The 24,390-nt window shown below is 43.4% G+C and overlaps 1 long non-coding RNA gene across 2 annotated transcripts; it reads left to right on the plus strand.

Moving 5' to 3' along the window:
* Positions 1-3,240: 3,240 nt before the first annotated feature.
* On the plus strand, positions 3,241-24,390 carry LOC148518808 (uncharacterized). Of its 2 annotated transcripts, none has more exons than XR_015878966.1 (4): positions 3,241-3,296; positions 5,313-5,431; positions 22,205-22,257; positions 23,721-24,390. It is a non-coding gene; the product is annotated as an uncharacterized LOC148518808 (long non-coding RNA). The 2 variants fall into 2 exon arrangements; XR_015878965.1 differs by having other exon boundaries at positions 3,257-3,389.

The raw sequence follows: 24,390 nt of genomic DNA on the forward strand, positions 1-24,390 counted from the left end.
TGGTGCAGTTGGCTATGGGCCCCTGCACCACAGCAGGCCCCGGTGCAAGGCACCGGCTGCACCGCCGCTAGTTTCGCCCCTGAAGCCATGAGCTATGACATTTTATTTTTAATTATACATGTATACAGTGTTTACTAATTAGGAGGACAGCTAGCAGAGGCCGTCTGCACATGTCCTATTTGTGCGCACCCCACTAAAGATAACACACGGTGCAGTGAACATATTTTGTAGCTACTAACATGTTAGCAGATGCGATAGCTGTAATATGGTAACGCAGCATGAGGCATCATGAATCCTGCATGCATTAGTGATCTGAGCTGCGTCCTTGGATGAAGCATCAGATCATCTGCGTGTCCCTCGGCTGGCTGAGTGACCATGGGGTCACGCAAGCCAGCCATCGCAGATGCCAAAAAGAGGCCAGGAAATCTCCATCTGCCGTCGGAGATCCTGGTCTCTTCCATCCCCCCTAACCAGGGAAAGATTAACAATGGGGCGGATGGAGCTACAGATCTAGGCCTCACACAAAAAGAGGCCCATCAACATGACAACATGATTACCTAACTGGCCATAAACAGTTTTTCTAGCTTTCCCCCTAAAAAAAAATTATGCAATTTTTCTATTTTTATGTAGTTAGGGAGACATTGTGTCTCATGGTGTAGGGGGTGTACAAACCAAGGTTTCCTTCTGCAGTTTGCAGTGCCCCCAAGCTGCAGCGTGATTGACATGCTGCAGCCATCTGTGGGCAACATCAGTGACCGGTTTACAAATAGAGGACGCATTGCCCCCATTTTGTTTGCTTAATGAGTCCAGGGTCTGTTTCTTCCGATGCAAATTTACTGTTAGGCACCAAAAGGGATAGTTAGGATTAAGGGGGGGGGAAGGGTAGGGATAGTATACTTACCACCCCTTTCGGGATATCTTCAGTGTTCGGGCTTAAAGTGTGAAAGTAACACTATGCAATTCCATCAGTCCTATCCTTGGTGCGTGTAAAGCTGGGCATGCACTATACAATTTTCTGTCAGATATCTGTCCAATCTGGCTGGTTGGAATGAAAACCTGGTAATGTATGGGAGCTAGGTTTTCATTCCAACCAGCCAGATTGGACAGATATCTGACAGATAATTGTATAGTGGATGGCCAGCTTAATGCATCTGTCTGAAATCAGACGGATCACAGCATATGCTCACCCCTCTATAGCCTGTAATTGCATCTACATGCCCGTGACATACTTATCTTTCTGTATGTGCAAATGCCCTGTTGCTGTCATGTTACAAACACTGAGCTGCATGTAGAGCTGCAGCTGAGATGCGTACAATTCTGAATCATCTGTAGTTGCTGTAAGTTGCATAAGCAGCCTCCGATGCATGTACAGCTGCTAAAAATAGCTAGATCTGTCCGAAGAGCGGACTAGAGTGCTACTTTTAATCAGGCCCATTTTGTGTAACTATAGCCAAACATGGACATTTTGGGAAGATCTCTGCATATTCTGTAGTGTATCGCTGCTCAGATGTTACAGCATATCATAGAAAATCCTCAATTGGTTTCATGGGAAAAATGTGATAATGATTTAATTGATGCTAATCAGTGAGCCAGGTGAGCAGAGTATGGCAATTAAATCTATAAGTGATAAGAATGTGAGAATTCGACAGTCTGTACGACACGTACTAAATATACAAGCTGGCTGGTGTATAGCTAGCACTGGCTACCCACAGACATTGTGGGGCTGATTCTGAGGTGGGAGTAAAACAAAAAAGCTCAAGTACTGTAACTGTGGGCCTGATTCAGCAAAGAATGCAAGTGAGAGAACGCACGTACTCGGCCGATGTTTTTGAACTGCGTATATTGATTGACAGGAAGTGCCGTTTGTGGGTGGTGATTGGGGGTGGTTGGGCAAACTCATGCGTGCCTGTGCGTTGGGACGCCATTATGAATAATTAAGGCAGTGCGGCGGCATACGGAGCCAGACAACTCAATGCACGCAGGAAGTTGTCCAAATCCTGCATGACATCAGGTCAACCTCTATTGTGCGAATGGTGCTGATGGTTCTCGATATTACCGATGTTTCCGCTGTCTTGCAGACTACTCAGGCTTTGAGAAAAGGGAAGTGGGTGGCATTGTGTAGTGCTAGTCATCTGCATCTTATGCTGTGGTTGCTGTGCGTATGCAATCATTAGCATATACATACAACGGCCGAGTGCATGCGTGCGCACACTTGCGTTCTTTGCTGAATCAGGGCCTGTGCTCCTTGGTAAAACCATGTTGCAACTCAGGTGAGTCAGATATAAAATGTGCAGAGAGTAATGCTGGCCACACACATAGCGATATTTTACCCGATCTGGACTATTCTGACACATTGGAATGACAGATGGTGTAAAATATGGCCAAATTGTGAGTAAATCGTGAGTCTCCAATCACGATCACGATGCGATGTGCGTCCCCGCTGGTCGCACATCGCATCGCCAGATCTGCCGTGCAGTAGGGCAGATCTGACAATCTAGGAGGCGATGCACTGTGAAAGTCTGGATGCAGGAGAGATCGTTTGAAGATTGGACACCAAATCGTGTGCAGATCGTGTGCAGAGCTGCCGGGGAGAGTTTCAAGGGAAATCATGCACAAATTGTACACATCGGCTGATCGTGTGCAGATCGCTATGTCTGTGGCCAGTTTAAGATTTGGATGGGACGTGTCCAAACTCCAATCTAAACTGCAGTGTAAAAATAAAGCTGTCCAGCATGTATGGGCTACATGCAAAAGAAGCCAGTATTTACCCTGCATGAAGAAACAATAAATCTATTTGCCCTCCTTGCAATGCGAAATGGTTTGTTCCAGACACAAAGTTACTTTTTTATTTATTTTTTCTTTTCTTGCTGTACTCCCAAATCAGAATCAGTCCCTGTGTCATACTTGCTTACTCTCATGCGGGAGGCTCATGATTTTTCGGGTAACCCCCCCTACACCCTTCGGAAGAGTAGGCACTTTTCCCGCATCCCTCTCACTTCCTAGTGATGTGGGCAGAATGGGGAGAATTTTCCAGGGTACTGGTGAGTAGGGATCGGAGCCTAATGAATCATGTCATTTATGTCTGCCCCCTATTTAAATATGCTAACAATAATGAGTGACATCCAGGACTCCGAAGAGACTCTGGTAATTTCCCTTTAAGCTATCCTGGAGAAGATGTGGTTAAGCAGGGATAAGAATTAGTAATAATGACTGCATCTATGTGCTGGGGCGTGGCAGACATTTCCTTGTAGCACACCTCTTCCTGGTAGATCAATGACCACTACCCTAGCAAAGAGGTGTACTTATTATTTATTTATTTTCTTTATCTCCCCAGTGTACCAGAGAGAGGGGCTGAGAGATAGAATGTGGAGTTGGGAAAGAACAAGGAGGTGAGAGGGAAAGAGGGATCATAGGGATGAATGATGGCTTAAGAGAAAACATGAGTAATGCTGGGCATACACTCTACAATTATCTGTCAGATCTGTCTAGTGGGAAGGAAAATTTGGTCCGTTTTCTAGTGTTTGAGAGCAAATTTCTATTGTTATTTGCTCCAATATATTACCAGGTTTTCATTGTAACCAGCCAGATTGGACAAATATCTGACAGATAATTGCATTAGCTGGCCATACACGCTACAATTATCGAGGCGATCCGCCCGATATCCGTGGATCGCCCTGATAATTGTAGCTTGTGGGGGGGCGACCGAGGGTTAAATATTTAACCCTCGGTCAGGTATGCCGGATTGCCCGTCCGATGCGATATTTGCCGGTAAACTGTTGGCCGCATCGGGCAGTGTATTCCCAGCCGCGGCCGACAGACAGACATTTCCTGTGTTCCTTCCCATGGAAGGAACAGGGAAATGTCTCCTCCCCCGGGGGCGGAGCGCAGATGTCAGCTAATACACTGCTTCTGCGGCTGGCAGGCTATCAGATAAAATGTCTGTCGGTATGATAGACATTTTATCTGGCCGTGTATGCCCAGCTTTAGTGTATGCCCAGCTTTAGTGTATGCCCAGCATTAGTAATAGAGGATGGAAAGAAAGAAAACCTGGTAGAATAGAAAAAGGAGAGGAAGGGTGGTGAGATGGTTCATGGCTAAAGGAAGGGAAGAGAAAGTAGGAGTAAAGCGGCCCATGCACGGTGCGATAAAGTAGCCGATCCGATGGATTGGTACGATTTGTCTGCTATATGGCACCGTGTATGGACATGATGTAGGACCAAGCGCAGATCCATGGTCTTGTACATCGCACCCCCTGATCTTACTGCAGTTTCAGTCAATCAGGGGATGCGATGTGCGATCCCATTCAGCGCTATGCGGGAGAGGGAGAGGGGAGCTGACATACCAGGCGGTCGGCCACCCGATCTCACAGTGTGTGGGGACCGTCTGATATGTTGGACGTCGGATCCCCCATCGCGTCGCATGGTGCCTATCGCACCGTGTATGGGCCGCTTAAGATATGTCACAGGTTCTCAAACTCTGTCCTCAGGACCTGAAACAGTGCATGTTTTCCATGTCTTCACACAGAGGCCCTGATTCAGAGCCGGATGCTCTGACAGAGCGCTCGCTCTGAATCAGGGCCATCCTTCCTGATTTTAGAGCAGCCTCCTGGCCGCTCGCATAGCTGTGGGTGACCACCCACAGCTATAGCGAGCGGCCAAAAAGATGGTCGCGATTGTCAAGACCATCACGACCATTGGGCTTGCGACGAGACCCTTGTGGTAGGATCTCGTCTGCCGCAAGCCCTGGAGTGCTTTTGGCTCTATCAGAGCCAAAAGCACTCCCACTGACATCACGAGGTTATCACTCCCACTGACATCACGAGGTTATCATCGGCCAGTGTTTCTTAACCGAACTCTTGATTGAATTACTTTCTGTTGTAAAGTCATAAACAAAGATCATTTTTTTGTGATGTTGACGTCTAGCTTTAAATTCATTACATTCATTAGCGACGCTAAGTTATAAAATTGTTGATCATGTCCCTTTTTCCATTAGAGGAGGTAACAGAGAGAAGGCTTTACTGCAGCTTGAAGTGAAATGGATACATCGCATGAATTGCTTGGTCCCATTCGGACTTAATGAAAGTTTGGGGTTATCTTGTTTCCTGTAATTCTTGCACTGTATCCCTTATGAGCATTTAATATTATATATATCGGTATTAGTATATTATTTGGAGGTTTCCTGTATTACTAGTCTCCACCCATTAGACAGGTAGTATAGGTGCATAGGTTTATGTATTATTATGCGCTTATTTTTTTTTTAGTTTCCATGTGTTTGTTTTTTTTCCATTTACGTTTTGTTTGATTTTGGTGCAGGGTTGTCACTATGGTTACCGGACGCTAGCTGATGGTGGGAGGTCCGCTTACGCAGCGTCGCAGGTGTGTGACGTCATCTCCTCCAGCCGTTGCCTGTGTTCCGGCGTGTGTGTCCACGGGTGAGTACTTATATGTCTGTTGTGTGTCTTGTTACATTATGGTCCCTGAGGAAAATCTCCAAGATGGGAGATTGAAACGTCGGCTATTAAACGACCTGTTGGTGATTTAAAATTGTGCTTGGAAGTCCTGTGAGTGCCACCTATTTTACTACGGAGTATACACGGATTGTCCTTACAATACCGGGGGGAGGACACCCAGGCAAGTAATCTACGGTGTTTTATGTGAGTGCCGGTCTGTGGAGGAGATATATATATATATATATATATATATAGCACAAAACTTATCCGCCACTCCACCTGTGCAGAGTAATTTTCACCTGAGGGGCTAAATTAGTACGAAGAGGGGGGCGCAGGCAGAAGAATGTATATATACAGTACGTACACATATATATATATATTAGGGGTGTGCACCGGCCACTTTTCGTGTTTTGTGTTTTGGATCTGGATCTTTCTTCGTGTTTTGGATCTGGATTGGTTTTGCCAAAACCACCCTTCCGTGTTTTGGATTCTGGGTTTTGTGTTTTGGATCTGTATTTTTTTGAAAAAAAGCATAAAAACAGCTAAAATCACAGAATTTGTAGGTTTTTATGCTCCTATGCTATTATTAACCTCAATAACCTTAATTTCCACTCATTTCCAGTCTATTCTGAACACCTCACACCTCACAATAGTGTTTTTATGTCCAAAAGGTTGCACCGAGGTAGCTGGATGACTATGCTAAGCGACACGAGTGGGCGGCACAAACACGTGACCCATCTAGGCGTGAAACTGCAGTGGCAGACAGGATGGCAGTTTGAAAAACTAGGCTCCAAACTGTACATAATGCAAAGAAAAAAAAGAGGTGCAAGATGGAATTGTCCTTGGGCCCTCCCACCCACCATTATGTTGTATAAACAGGACATGCACACTTTAACAAACCAATCATTTCAGCGCCAGGGTCTGTCACACAACTGTGGCTGAAATGATTGGTTCGTTTGGGCCCCCACAAAACAAGCTGGCAATTAATCTGTCCCTGCACAAACTGGCTCTACGGAGGCAAGATGTCATCCTCATCCTCCTCATCCACCGATTCCTCACCCTCTTCAGTGTGTACATGCTCATCCTCACAGAGTATTAATTCGTCCCCGCTGGAACCACAGGTCCCTCTGTACGTTCTGGAGGCTGGTCTCCCTGGAAGAGTTGATCATTCATTTTATGAACATCATCTTCTCCATATTTTGTGGAAGCAACCTCCTACGCCTTTCGCTGACAAGGTTCCCGGCTGCACTAAACACTCTTTCGGAGTACACACTGGAGGGGGGGCAACTCAGGTAAAATAGAGCCAGTTTGTACAGGACCTCCAAATTGCTTCTTTTTCCTGCCAGTACAGGTACGGACTGTCTGACATGGATGCTGTCACCGATGTAATCCTTTAACAGACAGACGCACGCTTGTCGCTGCTGCTTTGAGGATGCAAGTGCGGCTACAGCCCACACAATTCACAAAGACAGAAAAAAAAAGAACAATATTTTTATTGTTTGTGTAGCACACTTTGAGGGTCTCACCACCCTTTAACAGACAGACGCACGCTTGTCGCTGCTGCTTTGAGGACAGTATCATATGCAGTGACAGTAGACTTGTCAGAAATTGTTGGCACATCCTTCAGTCCGGACCAGATGTCCAAACCAGCCCTTGACTTATGACACAGGCGCACGCTTGGCGCTGCTACTATGTTGATGCTCGTGCGGCTACATCGCACACAAGTCACAAACACATTTAAAAAATTGTTTTTTATTTTTGGAGCACTTTCAGGGTTACACCACCCTTTAACAGACAGACGCACGCTTGTCGCTGCTGCTTTGAGGATGCAGGTGCGGCTACAGCCCACACAATTCACAAAGACAGAAAAAAGAAGAAGAATATTTTTATTGTTTGTGTAGCACACTTTGAGGGTCTCACCACCCTTTAACAGACAGACGCACGCTTGTCGCTGCTGCTTTGAGGACAGTATCATATGCAGTGACAGTAGACTTGTCAGAAATTGTTGGCACATCCTTCAGTCCGGACCAGATGTCCAAACCAGCCCTTGACTTATGACACAGGCGCACGCTTGGCGCTGCTACTATGTTGATGCTCGTGCGGCTACATCGCACACAAGTCACAAACACATTTAAAAAATTGTTTTTTATTTTTGGAGCACTTTCAGGGTTACACCACCCTTTAACAGACAGACGCACGCTTGTCGCTGCTGCTTTGAGGATGCAGGTGCGGCTACAGCCCACACAATTCACAAAGACAGAAAAAAGAAGAAGAATATTTTTATTGTTTGTGTAGCACACTTTGAGGGTGTCACCACCCTTTAACAGACAGAAGCACGCTTGTCGCTGCTGCTTTGAGGATGCAAGTGCGTCTACATCCCACACAATTCACAAAGACAGAAAAAAAAAGAACAATATTTTTATTGTTTGTGTAGCACACTTTGAGGTTGTCACCACCCTTTAACAGACAGATGCACGCTTGTCGCTGCTGCTTTGAGGATGCAGGTGCGGCTACAGCCCACACAATTCACAAAGACAGAAAAAAGAAGAAGAATATTTTTATTGTTTGTGTAGCACACTTTGAGGGTGTCACCACCCTTTAACAGACAGAAGCACGCTTGTCGCTGCTGCTTTGAAGATGCAAGTGCGGCTACATCGCACTCAAGTCACAAACACATTAAAAAAATAGTTTTTTATTTTTTGGAGCACTTTGAGAGTTACACCACCCTTTAACAGACAGACGCACGCTTGTCGCAGCTGCTTTGAGGATGCAAGTGCGGCTACAGCCCACACAATTCACAAAGACAGAAAAAAAAGAACAATATTTTTATTGTTTGTGTAGCACACTTTGAGGGTCCCACCACCCTTTAACAGACAGACGCACGCTTGTCGCTGCTGCTTTGAGGACAGTATCATATGCAGTGACAGTAGACTTGTCAGAAATTGTTGGCACATCCTTCAGTCCGGACCAGATGTCCAAACCAGCCCTTGACTTATGACACAGGCGCACGCTTGGCGCTGCTACTATGTTGATGCTCGTGCGGCTACATCGCACACAAGTCACAAACACATTTAAAAAATTGTTTTTAATTTTTGGAGCACTTTCAGGGTTACACCACCCTTTAACAGACAGACGCACGCTTGTCGCTGCTGCTTTGAGGATGCAGGTGCGGCTACAGCCCACACAATTCACAAAGACAGAAAAAAGAAGAAGAATATTTTTATTGTTTGTGTAGCACACTTTGAGGGTGTCACCACCCTTTAACAGACAGAAGCACGCTTGTCGCTGCTGCTTTGAAGATGCAAGTGCGGCTACATCACACTCAAGTCACAAACACATTAAAAAAATAGTTTTTTATTTTTTGGAGCACTTTGAGAGTTACACCACCCTTTAACAGACAGACGCACGCTTGTCGCTGCTGCTTTGAGGATGCAAGTGCGGCTACAGCCCACACAATTCACAAAGACAGAAAAAAAAAGAACAATATTTTTATTGTTTGTGTAGCACACTTTGAGGGTCTCACCACCCTTTAACAGACAGACGCACGCTTGTCGCTGCTGCTTTGAGGACAGTATCATATGCAGTGACAGTAGACTTGTCAGAAATTGTTGGCACATCATTCAGTCCGGACCAGATGTCCAAACCAGCCCTTGACTTATGACACAGGCGCACGCTTGGCGCTGCTACTATGTTGATGCTCGTGCGGCTACATCGCACACAAGTCACAAACACATTTAAAAAATTGTTTTTTATTTTTGGAGCACTTTCAGGGTTACACCACCATTTAACAGACAGACGCACGCTTGTCGCTGCTGCTTTGAGGATGCAAGTGCGGCTACAGCCCACACAATTCACAAAGACAGAAAAAAAAAGAACAATATTTTTATTGTTTGTGTAGCACACTTTGAGGGTGTCACCACCCTTTAACAGACAGATGCACGCTTGTCGCTGCTGCTTTGAGGATGCAAGTGCGGCTACAGCCCACACATTTCACAAAGACCAAAAAAAAAATAACAATATTTTTATTGTTTGTGTAGCACACTTTGAGGGTGTCACCACCCTTTAACAGACAGACGCACGCTTGTCGCTGCTGCTTTGAGGATGCAAGTGCGGCTACAACCCACACAATTCACAAAGACAGAAAAAAAAAGAACAATATTTTTATTGTTTGTGTAGCACACTTTGAGGGTGTCACCACCCTTTAACAGACAGACGCACGCTTGTCGCTGCTGCTTTAAGGATGCAGGTGCGGCTACAGCCCACACATTTCACAAAGACAGAAAAAAAAAGAACAATATTTTAATTGTTTGTGTAGCACACTTTGAGGGTGTCACCACCCTTTAACAGACAGACGCACGCTTGTCGCTGCTGCTTTGAGGATGCAGGTGGAATCTAGACGGGATTTGGAACCGGGGACACACTACCTCCATCAATTGTCTAAATCCCACTGCACTAATGGCGCATACCGGACGCACGTCAAACACCAACATAGCAGTCAAGGCCTCAGTTACATTTTGCTTCAGGATGACTGCTGTCGTACTTCATCCTCATCGCTAGGGACTGTTGGAGGGTCAATTGTTTAGTAAAAGTAGTGATGTTCCTACTTCCTCTCTGGGATGATGAACAACTCCCAGCAGCAGCAATAGCACTAGGAGGAAGTGGTTCTTGATCTTTCCCTATTTTATTTTTATCGGAGAAAGTTTGGTCCTCCATTTATGTAATATTGATATATACGTGCGGCTAAAGCGCACACAAACACAGAAAATATTTTCTTACTTTTGCTGGAGAGTAGTGCACTTTGTGGGTTACACCACCCTTTAAGAAATGAGCCAGCCTGCTCTTTTCTTATCGGACACAGGCGCACGCTTGGCGCTGCTCCTTTGTTGATGCACGTGCAGCCACAGTGCACACAAGTCACAAACACAGAAAATATTTTTTTTTTTGGTTTGGAGTGTACTTTGGGGGCTACAGCACCCTTTAACGGTCAAGCCAGCCGGCCCTTTACTTATGACACAGGCGCACGCTTGGCACTACTTTGTTGATGCACGTGCGGCTACTGCGCACACAATTCACAAACACAGAAAATAATTTTTTTTTTGGTTTGGACTGGAGTGTACTTTGGGGGTTACAGCACCCTTTAACGGTCAAGCCAGCCGGCCCTTTTCTTATGACACAGGCGAACGCTTGGCACTACTTTGTTGATGCACGTGCTGCTACTGCGCACACAATTCACAAACACAGAAAATATTTTTTTTTTTGGTTTGGACTGGAGTGTACTTTGGGGGTTACAGCACCCTTTAACGGTCAAGCCAGCCGGCCCTTTACTTATGACACAGGCGCACGCTTGGCACTACTTTTTTGATGCACGTGCGGCTACTGCGCACACAATTCACAAACACAGAAAATAATTTTTTTTTTCTTTTGGACTGGAGTGTACTTTGGGGGTTACAGCACCCTTTAACGGTCAAGCCAGCCGGCCCTTTACTTATGACACAGGTGCACGCTTGGCACTACTTTGTTGATGCACGTGCGGCTACTGCGCACACAATTCACAAACATAGAAAATAATTTTTTTTTTGGTTTGGACTGGAGTGTACTTTGGGGGATACAGCACCCTTTAACGGTCAAGCCAGCTGGCCCTTTACTTATGACACAGGCGCACGCTTGGCACTACTTTGTTGATGCACGTGCGGCTACTGCGCACACAATTCACAAACACAGAAAATATTTTTTTTTTGGTTTGGACTGGAGTGTACTTTGGGGGTTACAGCACCCTTTAACGGTCAAGCCAGCCGGCCCTTTTACTTATGACACAGGCGCACGCTTGGCACTACTTTGTTGATGCACGTGCGGCTACTGCGCACACAATTCACAAACACAGAAAAAATATTATTTTTTTAGCACTTGGGGGGAGCACCCCTGATGGACAGAGCACCCCCTGGACAACACTACAGCACCCCTTTAGGACTGGGACACAGCACAGGACTTTGGAGTGGACACAGCCCCTATGGAGAATTGACTGCACAACACAGTCCAGCCAGCCCCTATGGACTTTGAAGTAGTGGACATAGCCCCTATTAACAACACAGCCTGCCCCTATGGACTTTGAAGTAGTGGACAACAGCAGCACAACGCAGCACAGCACAGCACAACACTACTCTGCACTGCACTACACTACACTACACAGCCCAGCCAGCCCTAACTCCCACCCTCCCTCTTCACTGTCCACAGCCGAGTGAGAAAATGGCGCCGACGCGGGTACCTTATATAGGATCCAAAACCCGCGAGACTCGGAAGGCGGGATGAAGACGTTTTGCCTCGATTTCAGATCCGAGTCAGGCGGGAAAAGTCGAGCCTGACTCGGATCTGCCTCGGATCGGGGGGGCTCGGGGGGGTTCGGATTTCAGAATTCCGAACCCGCTCACCCCTAATATATATGTACACAACATACACACACAGGGGTGTAACTAGAACTTTTTGGGCCCCATAGCAACATTTTTAAGGGTCCGCCCCTAACTTAGGTCTTACACAATGCCCACAGTAGTAGTTCCCCTAAAACACTAAATGCCCACTTGTAATGGTGCCCCTTACGCAGTGTCCCCAGCAGTAATAATGCCCCTAAATGTAATGCCCCCTGTAGTAGTGCCCCCAGTAGCAATGCCCCCTGCAGTGCCCCCAGTAGTAAAGGCCCTTGTAGTGCCCCTAATAGTAAGGCCCCTGTAGTGCCCCCATATGATGCCCCAGTAGTAAGGCCCCTGTAGTGCCCCCAATAGTAAGGCCCCTGTAGTGCCCCCAATAGTAAGGCCCCTGTAATGCCCCCTGTAGTGCGGCCCCTGTAATCTGTAATGCCCCCTGTAGTGCCCCCAGTAATGCAGCCCCTGTAGTGCCCCCAATAGTGCGGCCCCAGTAGTGCCCCCAATAGTAAAGCCCCTGTAGTGCCCCAATAGTATGGCCCCTGTAGTGCCCCCAGTAGTGCGGCCCCTGTAGTGCCCCCAGTAGTGCAGCCCTGTAGTGCCTCCAATAGTAAGGCCCCTGTAGGGCCCACAATAGTGCGGCCCCTGTAATGCCCCCTTTAGTGTCCCCAGTAGTACGGCCCCTGTAATGCCCCCTGTAGTGCCCCAGTAATGTGGCCCCTGTAGTAAGCCCCCCGGCAGACGCACATACATACATACATACATACATACACACACACATAAAAAAAAAAAGACTTACCTTAAACCCCGCTCCAGTGCCTGCTGCTGTCCGTCCCCGGCACCCGCTCCTTGGAACTAAGTAACACAATCTCAGCGGGCACCCGGCAAATGGGGGGGGTGATCGGAGCACCGGGCACCCTCTAGTGGCCGGCGCCCCTAGGAAGCTGCCTAAGCTTACCTAGTGGAAGCGCCGGCCTGTAAAGAGGGAGTCTTTATTCCATACCTTAAAACTCCCAATTTATATAAGTTCTCCAGGACTTTCCTGCTGTCCTGGCAGCCAAGTAGTTTGTCCAAACTTAGGGAATATTGTGAGGTATGTCCCACTAAGCACTGCTCTAGTCTGCACCACAGTGAAGTAGTGCTGGTAACAATAGAAAGCTGACTACATGGGGGTGGAGGCATTAGAGGTTACAGGGTGGTCTGAGTACATAATGAGGCTATTTGCCATGTACCATGTCACCATGGCCCACTCCCCACTGCTGAAATCACAGCATTGCGCAGCAGAGTGTGGGCCTGAGATTACACAGTACGCACCAACATGTGACCACCTCCCTCCCCCGTATTTATGTCAGTTATGAAATAAGTTATTCCTTACATGTGCATATAATTATTTTATATAATATCAGAAATAAAACGAGCACTTGCCATGAAAATGCCATGCTACTATTGGAATCGAGTATAATTTGATTTCTCTGACATTTCACTTTAAACATCCCATATTGCATTTTGTGATACTGTATATGTATATACAATGATGGCTATTCATAACATATATGCAGTCAAAACAAATCCTACTGCTGTTCTGATCTCATTGCTTTTGACTGCTCTGAAAATGATATGCGGTATAATGTATTATTAATCGGCTTACACAAACACTAAGAATTATCATGCATAAGGCAGGCTATACAAGCCAAATCTCCTCATCTGATTCCCCCCATGAAAGCATCTCATACCAGTGTGTTATTAAAATCATTTTATTTGTTTTTGATCAATGATAATAAAATACTATACTATATTGCAACTAATTACTTATAAAGAAGCCAAATGCAGTACTACCTACTGTTACCTACTGTTTTATTAGTTTCATGAATCCCCCATTGTAGAACACTGTTAGGATCATATCTAAGGGTGTGTACCTGTGCTTGCTACCACACAGAGCACAAGGGCTCTGTCAGCAACACCATTGCCTCCCCACGGCCCTTGCTTCTGGCTAACAGGGAACGGCACACTGCAGGCAGGATCGCTGGTGCTGTCCCATTCAGAGCGTCCTGTGGACACTATAGACAGGCACACTGCAGTCTGTGCAGCCAACCAGGCTTCCGCAGGACGCCCGGTCAGGCCGGCACTTACCGGAGCTGCCAGCCCCGCCCCTTTTGTGCAATGTCATGACATCACACGCACAACATCACGCACTCAGGGGGTGGGGCCGGCACAGGGCACATTTTTTCCCTGATATGGCCGTGACCACTGCATTCCATGTTGGCGCTTTTTAAATAAAAAATGATAATACTAAAGGTGCATACACACACAAAGATTTTTTGAATGATTATCGATAACGATATCGTTTATCGTTCAATCGTTGAAAAAATCATTCACTTTCTGAGTTAATACGATGAAGGATTATTGTTCATGCACGTTCACGTTTGTAATTTGTAGTTCAGTCAGACTGACCAACTCAACGATTTTCAGTAGGGGAATATGCAAAAATCGTTTGTAGTTCCACAAAATTGTTCATTATATTTAGTAAATGAACGATTTTAGTAAACGATTTTTGTTCATTTTTCCTTTGAAAAAATTAACGAAAATCGTTTACTAAAATCGGTCATTTACTAAATCGTTGTGTGTGTGTGTGCATCTTAAATGATACGGAAGGAATAGGTGTGCCTAAAAAAAAATGGGACAATCAGTAGTTATCCATAAAATGCAAAAAGTCATCTGTGCACTGAAGAAGCAGTTACAGGCCATGTGTAAATTTTGCCCAAATAAACAACGCCACAAATCCTGCGCTTATAAACCGACTAAAAAAATTATAATCACTATACTAACAAATATGTAAAATTCTCGTTCAAAAACTAAGTTAATATATACAGGTAGTTTTAAATTATGAAAAACAAGTATCCAATGAATAAACATACAATATACAGTGCTATAACATTCATTAATTAGGAGTAAGTCTGTGTCCTGGGTTTAAAAACTATATTTCACCTTAAATAGAATCATCTGAAAAAGGATGTTCATATATTTGAAATAAGTTCTTTAATGCAGACAGATTTGCACTTTGAATGAATATTATTGTAGTAGTCCAGGATAATTCTAAAGTCTTGTAGATTTACGGGACCCTTTAGGACTCTAATCTGGAATCAAAATGATTAACAGTCCTTCCAAACATAGCAGTCTAAGGGGGGGAATTCAATTGTTCTGCCGGCTGCTTTTTTTTTTTAAGACGCCCGACAGAGCAATTCAATTGTTGCTCTGTCAGGGCGCGATAGCCGCCGGCGCCGGCATTTCTGCACGCACTCATGAGGGTGCAAGCAGAAATGTGTCTGAAACACCCTGGTTAGGGCGTGCTAACCGCAGATAGCGCGCCCTAACCAGTAATTTAGACGGGTTTGGCTAAACCTCGTCTTTTATGCGGCGAAGAGGGCGATAATTAATGAGCGCCCAGAACAATTGAATATTAAACTGGGTGCTCATTAATTTTCACGCCCCCAAAAAAATTTTAATCGCCCTCTAAGTGATAAGGTAATGTAGTTCATGTCTCTGCAGTATTGAGGGTTATTAAGAACTAGAGATGTGCGGGGCCGGATTTCTAAAATCTGAATACTCCTTAATTTAGGGATTCCTAGTAGAACCTGGTCAAGGTTCGGATTTACTCTTGTGACCTGGTTTGAACCGAGTCTGGGATTCGGATCTGTGGCCAGTTCGGAACTTGGATTTAAAAAACGAACTCAGGTTTTGGATTCAGACATTTTAGCTGTTTTTATCGATTTTTATAGATTTTTATGGATTTTTATCCAAAACCAAAACACGAAGATGAATCCAGGTCCCAAACCAAAATACGGGGGTCCACAGAACCAGTGTCAGGTCTCTTGGTCAGGAGGGTTTTCCCTCTGGTTTTCCCGCCTAACTCGAAATCCAAAACTAAGCAAAACATCATCATTCCACTGTCACGGGTTTTGGATTCTATAAAGGTCCCGTTAATCGGCGCCATATTCACTCCGGCTGTGGAGAGTGTACAGAACAGACGTGCTCTGTTCTTCTCAGTTGTTCAAGGCTGCAGTGTTGTCGGGCTGGGGCTGCAGTACATACAGTGGGGGGTGCTGCTGTGTCACTGTTGTCCTGTCAATCAAGGAGCTCTGTTCTTCTCTGTTGTTCAAGGGTGCAGTGTTGTAGTTGTTCAAGGGTGCAGTGTTGTTGGGCTGTAGCTGCAGTACATAAAGTAGAGGGAGCTGCTGTGTCACTGTTATCCTGTCAATCAAGGGGCTAGGGCTGCAGTTCATAAAGGGGTGCTCTGTCAATCCAGGGGTGCTCTTCCCCAGTGTAAAAAAAAATAAAAGTTAAAAGTAATAATTATTCCACAAAAAATGGTCACCATTCAAATAATGGTTGAGGACTATTTTAATGATAGCATCCAAATAGGCTTGTCAGACAGTGCACAAACTGGCTTTGCTTTACTTAGGCTGCCCACCCTCCAGTATGTACTCAGAAAGAGTTTTCAGCGCAGCCGGGAACTTTGTCAGTGATCGGTGTAGGAGGCTACTTCCTCAAAATGTGGAAAAGATGATATTCATAAAAATGATCTACAAATTTCACGAGGAAGACCTTTACTGCCAATTACTTCCAAAAATTACAGAGACACCTGAGGCTGTAATGGTGCATTCCAGAAGGGGCAAATTAATATTGTTAGAACGTGATGTACACACTGATGAGGGTGAGGAATCGCATGAAGATGATGACAACATCTTGCTTCTGTAAAGACAGTTTGTGCATGGAGAGATGATTGCCAGCAATGTCAGCTGCCCGTTGGTAGCTTGTTTTGTGGGTGTCCAAACAAACCAATCACTTCAGCCACAATTGGCAGTCCCTGTCGCTGAAGTGATTGGTTTGTTAAACTGTGCATGTCCTGTATACAACATATGAGTGGGTGGAAGGGCCCAAGGACAATTCCATCTTGTACTTCTTTTCTTTGCATTATGTGCTGTTTGGGGCATTGCTGCCTGACATTTTTAATTTTATAGTTTATGAAGCTGCCATCCTGTCTACCACTGCTGTGTTGCAAAAGTTTAATAGATGTTCTATATTTTTTTAAACTGCCGTGCTTTTGTGCTGCTGATTTGCCGCTTACTTTTATTTTTATCGTTTCATACTGTATTTATTTCAACTAAAATCACAAATAGGTATACTTGCAAAATACTCTTATGCCATTTTTTAACCTTGATTGTAGATACCAACCTGGTGGGCTTGGTTTTCCTTGATCATAACAACCATGTTTGGTCAGATGCAACTCAAACACCAAATGGAAAGGCTATTTTGTGATGGTATCTGGAGATGTTCTCTCTCCTCCCCTCCCAGCCTTCCCATCCATAATCCCAGAAGCACCTAGGTAACACATGTTTAGTACCAAACTTTAAAAATCCCTCTGCCCCCTTCCTGTTCAGACCATCTGTTTTGTGTGCTGCCACAGACAGCCTCTCCTGCATGACCCTTTCATTTAAAAAAAAAATATACGGGACCACCACAAGAGATCAACTGGGCCAAAGACTGATGTGAATGAGTCAAATATTCTTTGAAAATAATTCCCGACTTCCCTCCCTCATAAATTTGCTTTGGAATCAAAAACCTATATTAAATTTACTATGACTCAACCCTTCCTTTCCCTACCTTCAACTACATACGTACTCCATCTCCCTCAGGCCTCTTGATTATTGAAAACATGTTTCCTTATGTGCCATGTTTGTGCCACCCACTGCTGCCACTTAGCTTAGTCAGCCAGCTAGCTTGGTGCAAATGATGGGCCTAACCTGGATGAAAACAATATTGTGAGCTGTGAGGTGGTCAAAATTGTCTGGAAACAAGTGGAAATTAATGTTATTGAGGTTAATAATACTGTAGGAACAAAAACAGGCCCAAATTATGTGATTTTAGCAGTGTTTATGATTTTTTTGAAAAAAATACAAGACCAAAACCAAAACACGCAAGGACGGTTTTGCCAAAACCAAATTCAGATCCAAAACACGAACCAAAACACGAGGGTCGGCGCACATCCCTACTATTAACATCCTTTTTAGATGATTCTATTTATAGTTCAATATTGATTTGAGTTGTCAACAGGCAGCAATTCAGTGCACCCTATACACAGAGCAGTGACTGTAATTGTATGTGGACTATTGTACAGTATTATATAAACTTGTTAACATCCTTTCAGGATTATTGTAGAGATGTGCAGTCTTGGTTCAGTTTGAATTTTCCCCCCGTCAAATTCAGATTTGTCCCGCCAAAAAAATCCATGAAAGATAACAATTTGCCTCTTTCTGAGACACGATTTTTTCCAAATGTGGCGGGATAATTCGAACTGAGCCTGCACATCTCTAGATAATTAGTGATCACTGCTGACTCATTCATAGATTTTGGCTTCTACATTTAAACTAATTTATATAAACACAATAATATATCTTTATTAACATTTCCTGGTTACCTATAGGTCCTATTAAATATAGAGTTCTATATTTATGCTGATATTAATTGTTACATTGTTTCACTCCCAGGAAACAGTTTCATTGTGCTATTCGCAGTGAGATTATTAGTCTGACATATGGATTTGTATATACTGTATGAACATTTTTAACTGCATTTAACATGGTGTTTAATAAATGTGTTTATATTTATTTTTGTAGCAACCAATTCTCTATATACTGTGATACTGCTGTCTGAAAATCCCAGCAGGTGTTACACTTCCAATAAGTCACATTAGTTGTATGAATTTGCTAGGATTCGCCCTAATTCTGCCTTGAACTCTGGATATATTGGCTCTTTCTATTAATACTGTCAGCATGATGATTTCAGTCCCATTCACCAGATCCTGGATTTTCCCATGCCAATTCCTCTGGTAAGAGAAAGAGGCTGTAAGACACCACCATCTATCTATCTAATATACAGTGCATCATGAAAGTATTCACAACGCTTCATTTTTTCCACATTTTGTTATGTTACAGCCTTATTCCAAAATGGAAAAAATTTATTTTTGTCCTCAAAATTCTATACACAATACCCCAAAATGACAACATGTAAAAAAGTTTTTTTGAGATTTTTGCAAATTTAATTAAAAAAAACCACTAAGAAATCACATGTACATAAGAATTCACGGCCTTTGCCATGAAGCTCAAAATTGAGCTCAGGTGCATCCTGTTTCCACTGATCATCTTTAAGATGTTCCTACAGCTTAATTGGAGTCCACCTGTGGTAAATTCAGTTGAGTGGACATGATTTTGTAAGGCATACGCCTGTCTATATAAGGTCCCACACTTTACAGTGCATGTCAGAGCACAAACCAAGCATAAAATCCAAGGAATTGTCTGTAGACCTCCGAGACAGGATGTCTCGAGGAACAAATCTGGGGAAGGGTACAGAAAAATATCTGCTGCTTTGAAGGTTCCAATGAGCACAGTGGCCTCCATCATCCATAAATGGAAGAAGTTTGTAACCACCAGGACTCTTCCTAGAGTTGGCCGGCCGTCTAAACTGAGCGATCGGGGGAGAAGGGCCCTAGTCAAGGAAGTAACCAAGAACCCGATGGTCACTCTGTCAGAGCTACAGCGTTTCTCTGTGGAGAGAGGAGAACCTTCCAGAAGGACAACCATTTCTGCAGCAATCCACCAATCAGGCCCGTATGGTAGAGTGGCCAGACAGAAGCCACTCCTTAGTAATAAGCACATGGCAGCCCACTTGAGTTTGCCAAAAGGCACCTGAAGGACTCTCTGACAATGAGAGACAAAGATTGAACTCTTTGGCATGAATGCCAGGCGTTATGTTTGGAGGAAACCAGGCACCGCTCATCACCAGGCCAATACCATCCCTACAGTGAAGCATGGTGGTGACAGCATCATGCTATGTGGATGTTTTTCAGCGGCAGGAACTGGGAGACTAGTCAGGATAGAGGAAAAGATGAATGCAGCAATGTACAGAGACATCCTGGATGAAAACCTGCTCCAGAGCGCTCTCGACCTCAGACTGGGGTGACGGTTCATCTTTAAGCAGGACAACGACCCTAAGCACACAGCCAAGATATCAAAGGAGTGGCTTCAGGACAACTCTGTGAATTTCCTTGAGTGGGCTAGTCAGAGCCCAGACTTGAATCCAATTCAACATCTCTGGAGAGATCTGAAAATGGCTGTACACCGACGCTTCCCATCGAACCCGATGGAGCTTGAGAGGTGCTGCAAAGAGGAATGGGCGAAACTGCCCAAAGATAGTTGTGCCAAGCTTGTAGCATCATATTCAAAAAGACTTGAGGCTGTAATTGCTGCCAAAGGTGCATCAACAAAGTATTGAGCAAAGGTTGTGAATACTTATGTACATGTGATTTCTTAGGTTTTTTTTTTATTAAATTTGCAAAAATCTCAAAAAAACTTTTTGCACATTGTCATTATAGGGTATTGTGTGCAGAATTTTGAGGACAAAAATGAATTTATTACATTTTTGAATAAGGCTGTAACACAACAAAATTTTGAAAAAGTGAAGCGCTGTGAATACTTTCCAGATGCACTGTATACATATCATCTATGTGTTTCTATCTATCTATCTATCTATCTATCTATCTATCTATCTATCTATCTATCTATGTGTTGTTCTCTCTATCTATCTATCTATCTATCATATACAGTAGCTAATATCTATCTATCTATCTATCTATCTATCTATCTATCTATCTATCTATCTATCTATCATATACAGTAGCTAATATCTATCTATCTATCATATACAGTAGCTAATATCTATCTATCTATCTATCTATCTATCTATCTATCTATCTATCTATCTATCTATCTCCTGTTTGCCACCCATCACATTTTTTTGTATTATAGAAGTTGTATGATTGTGAATTAGCTGCGGTTATCTTTGCTGCGGTGATACAGTACCTAAAATTGCTTCTATAGTATAATGTGCTTAGTGATGTGGGACTGTCGGAGGATATTTGCACTTTTTTGTCCATCGCAGACTATGGTTTATCACTTGGCAGACAATTGTCATCCTCATCGTCTCTGGCAGAGAGTAGATGTATATTCTCATCATCCCTAAGAGCACGACCATCACATCACAGCCCTCCCATCTCGTGCACCTCATCCTCCAACTGCTGCAAATTGTCGTTGACACTTAATTGTTATTTAGATGGATTTTGCTTTCACCCCAGCTGCAATCTGATTGATAGGGCACACTTGTCAATGTTTTGGCCTGATTTTATGCAAGTCATCATCCTCTGTGAAGTAACTGACAGTCAATACATGTAAACTGACTTTTGCGGCTTCACAATGAAAGAGGATTCAATTGGAGGGGCCGGGCAGACTGGCTAATAATTAATACAGCAGAAATGTTATCTAAAATCATACTTCTGTCTCTTATTTTGCCAAACAGATTATCCACTATATCCGAATATTTCTCCAGATAGATGTACTAAGCCTTGTAGAGAGAGAAAGTGGAGGGAGAATTAGCTCCTAACTGTCATTTTTCAAACACAGCTAGTAAAGTAACAGTTAGGAGCTGATTGGTTGGTACTTTATCTCCATCCACTTTATTTCCATCCAAGCTTTAGTAAATAGACCCCTTCATCTCTCTCCACTTTATTTATCTTGAAGGCTTGGAGAGATAAAGTGGAGAGAAATTAAGTACCAACCAATCAGCTCCTAACTATCATTTTTCAAATGCTGGGGTCTATTTACTAAGCCTTGGAGAGAGATAAAGTGAACGGAGATAAAGTACCAGCCAATCAGCTCCTAACTGCCATGTCACAGGCTGTGTTTGAAAAAGTACAGTTACGTTATCACTATTCACTTTGTCTCCATCCAAGGCTTAGTAAATAGACCCCCACAGCCTGAAAAAATGACAGTTAGGAGCTGATTGGGATTGTATATCTCTCCACTTAATTTCTTTCCAGCTTAGTACATTTCCCTCACTGTATGCTCCTCTTGTTGTCTTCCTTAGCTCTACTTAGTGTTTAGGAATCCTACAAAGCTTTTCTATGCAAGCAAATAAATAACGTCAACTTGTGACATGTACTAGTTCTCTGTGGCAAGCACAAAGGCAGCCAAGTGCATGTATAATTACAATTTCTGACATGGTTTATAGCCTGATCACATCACAAATGGCGGCATTAGACCATTACAGTGCATGTGGTTAATGCCCTGCAGAGTCCATGAAATTGCTACATCTAAAGTCTGACATGACCCAATACGTGTCACAGAGGTTAATACAACTGAAATTGCATATACAGTAGATGGTCACCAGCGATGTCAGAGCAAGATCCAAGTATATTTCAGGGTAATAATTTTTTTTATTTTCTCCCTGTCAGCGCAGCAGATTGAAAGGACAAGCAGGATTCCCGGAAGCCAGTTGAGGAAATAGGTAAGGACAATGCTGCTCACTTTGAAGCAGAACCTCGTGACGGCGAGTAAACCCTAACCTCGTTTTGGTTGGTTAGGAGATACGATCATAAAGCATGCACTTATTATAGCCGCCAATTTATGTGACCACAATGTAAAATGCTCAAACCAGCAAGATAATCAGATATGTTATCAGTATGAGTATTCAATAAAAGATTATAATTGATCATTGCTCCTTTTCCCCAAGGGTGGAATTCGATTAAACCAACATTCAGCATAATGGGAAAACTTGATCTCATCTGTGTTCCTGTGCCTTAAATGCCATTTTTAAGTTTCACTATCATTATATGTATTGACATCTTCTTGATTAGCTTCAGTCAGTCTTTTTATAGCTAGTTTTAAAGCAATTACTCTTTCCATAAATGCACAGTCTTATCTTGTTCCCGAATTCACTCACTGTAATTTAGATCCTTGCATCGACTCTAGTTACAGTGTTATATGGCACTGGTATACTGAATGCATCTAAGAATATTGCTGTGAATAGCAAAAATAAGTAATAAGCCAGGGATTGGTGAGCCTGCTCGCTGCATTTTTGTGGGTGTGGTTTTTCAGATGTGGGTGTGTTTTTAGTGACATTGAACCAGCCCGCAGCCTATTGGCCTATATCCATTACACCAACATATGCACCCCCATTACATCAGCTTGTTTTCCCTCAGTATACCAGCCTTAAGACACATTCAAATTAAATATTCCCCTTAGTTTTCTAGCCTGCACTCCTCCTTTTTCCAGTCAGTGATCCCTTGTCCTTCATAGAAACATAGAAACATAGAATTTGATGGCAGATAAGAACCACTTGGCCCATCTAGTCTGCCCCTTTAATTTATCCTTTAGGCAACTTCAACCCTATTTGCGCCTTACGTCTCTCTTAAGGATATTCTTATGCCTATCCCAAGCGTGTTTAAATTGTTCCACCATTTTAGCTTCAACCACCTCTGATGGGAGGCCATTCAGTTTATCCACTACCCTTTCTGTGAAGTTATTTTTCCTCAAATTTCCTCTGAGCCTACCTCCCTCCAGTTTCAGTGCATGTCTTCGTGTTCTTGTACATCTCCTCCTTTGAAGAATGCTTCCCTCCTGTACCTTGTTAAAATCCTTCACGTATTTGAAAGTTTCTATCATGTCCCCCCTTTCCCTTCTCTGTTCCAAACTATACATATTTAGACTTTTAGTCTTTCAGGGTAAGTTCTCTGCTGTAGGCCTTCCTCATACAAACTTTACAAGCACTTTATGAATATATGTTATAGAATTTGATTTAATTTTGTAATGCATTGCCATCAATATCTATCTTACCCCTTAAGCTATCAGCCATTGTTCCCTCAATATATACCAGCCTTACTCCCTCACTGTATCAGATATTCCATATCTATAATATAGCCTGTACATACACTTTGTTGTCATACTTTACCCTATTCCTTCTCTATCCAGATTCATTGGGACTTTGACATTTGGGATTCGGGTGTCAGTATTGTGACCGTCGGGATGGTCATCGCCAGAAAACGGACTACATCAAATTTTTGCTTCGTTTGTAACTTTAAAAAAAAAAAACTAAGAATTTGTTATTAAACATAACATAAAAAGATGATTTTTCTTTCCAAATTATGAATTTTTTTCAGTACAACCTTAGAAAACCGACTTCCTGGCCCTGAATCACTGTAATTTGCCACAACTCAAAATTTGTCAAAACTCTCTGTATTGTTGACCTTGGTCACTTACATTTTGCGATCTAAAATTACTTACAGGTTGTCCTCTCTGCTATCTATGGAATTGGTTGCAAATATGAGAGTTATCTGTCAAAAACACAGCACTATTTTGAAGGTTTATTAAATAAAGCATTCAATATACGCCTATAATAAATTCACTATGTGTGACATCTACTACACACGGCTTATTTCAACAGAGATGCTAATGGATATATAGATGCGCCAGGCAGACTGTACTACAGAATGGCCGAAGCACTTCCAGAAGTTACAGTACACTATAAATGTGCAGGTTCAGCAATATCATGTGATGTTATACAGCATATGTGTTCTGTGTAATGCCATCGGTCACTTTGACATTTGACAAATAAACCTTTTTGTGTGTGTTGACTCTTAAA

The sequence above is a fragment of the Taudactylus pleione genome, unplaced genomic scaffold (genome assembly GCF_031769625.1).
Source record: "Taudactylus pleione unplaced genomic scaffold, aTauple2 ptg000198l, whole genome shotgun sequence".
NCBI lineage: Eukaryota > Metazoa > Chordata > Amphibia > Anura > Myobatrachidae > Taudactylus > Taudactylus pleione.